Raw genomic sequence first — 1,707 nt, forward strand, 5'->3', positions numbered from 1 at the left:
ACACTCCGCTAACCCCCCAGAAATAGTGCTTCAGGTTAAGAACTTTGCTTCAGGATGAGAACAGAAATTGTGCTCCGGCGGCGCGGCGGCAGCAGGAGGCCCCATTAGCTAAAGTGGTGCTTCAGGTTAAGAACAGTTTCAGGTTAAGAACGGACCTCCAGAACGAATTAAGTTCTTAACCCGAGGTATAAGGAATCTGTATAAGCCCTGTATAAGGAAGCTTTTTAATGTGTAGAAATGAAACCACAGACACAATAAAAACGAAACGAAACAAAAAGGAAAGGAAAAAAAGAAAAAGAAAGAAAAAGAAAATTGTCTCCTTCCACAGTCACATTTAAAAGGACATACACTGTTATGAACATTTTCGCCTGGAGCCTAAAAATATATAACGAAGGCACCAGGCAAACTTCCCTGGGGAGAGCATCCCACAAATGGGGAGCCACTACAGAAAAGGCCCGTTCTCCTGTTGCCACCCTCCAGACCTCATGTGGAGGAGGCACATGAAGAATGGCCTCAGATGATGATCGCAGGGTCTGGGTCGGTTCATATGGGGAGAGGCGTTCCTTGAGGTATTGCGGTCCTCAGCCTTCTAAGGCTTCATAGGTCCAAACCAGCACTTTGAATTGGGCCCGGAAACTAACTGGTAGCCAGTGCAGTCAGACCAGGATCGGTGTAATATGACCATGCTGTCTTGCTCCGGTGAGCAGCCTGGCTGCTGAATTCTGCATCGGCTGAAGTTTCCGAACCATCTTCAGAAGCAACCCTACGTATAACACTCTGTTTGAAATAAGCCCTACTATGCTGAATGGGCATTATTCCATCCATGTATGTGCAGGACTGTTGCATGGAAGTCAATGAGACTTCACTGTATCCTTAAATGCTTAGATCCGATTGTTTTCTTTGGGATACAGGTTCATTTCTATCCTACTGCAACTGTCCCCAAAGTACTGCTCCTTAAACTCTTGCTCCAACCTGTAGCGTGTCGAGGTCCCCAGGGCCACCCCAATAACTCACACATCACACAGAATTTTTTTAAAAAGATTTGGCATAATTTTGGCCACAACTTTATTAAAATACAAATTTGTGAGTGGTTGCTTAGGCATTGGTTGTGACTATCTGCCCCCACCATGGGGGACAGACTGACATTCCACATGATGCTAAAGTCAAAAAAGGGGAATACACTTGGGGGCAGTGATGGAGCAGGGAACCTGCCCTCATCCCAAATGCAGCCAGGAGCTCTTGCAATGGCCCGAGCCCCCTTGACATAGTGGACAAGCAATAGTTAGCCCCCAATTCCTTTAACGGAATCCCTTGCAGCAGCAGCATTAGAGGGGCAGGCGCAGCCAATCCATGCCCCTCAACCAACCAAACCATAAACCAATGCCTAACCGCGAACCTTACAAGTTGTGACGATTTGCTACACAGTAGGCAAAAACCAAATGGCCCCAGCCAATCAGCCAGATGGACAAAAATCCTACCGGGGCCCTGCCCCAAAGCAGACGACCCCATGACAGGCATAGCAAGGTCAAAGCGAACAAACCTAATTCTAGGGAGGGGGGGACGGGCAATCCGCTGCACGGGCGAAAAGAGGAAGCCCTAGCCTCATGCCAGGAGTTTTAGCATTTCTAGCTGTCAATCAACAAATGGCAACATTAACCTCTTCCCAACAACAAGGGAAGCCCCAATCGCATCAGTGGCCAACGATCA

The sequence above is a fragment of the Podarcis muralis genome, chromosome 10 (assembly GCF_964188315.1).
Source record: "Podarcis muralis chromosome 10, rPodMur119.hap1.1, whole genome shotgun sequence".
NCBI lineage: Eukaryota > Metazoa > Chordata > Lepidosauria > Squamata > Lacertidae > Podarcis > Podarcis muralis.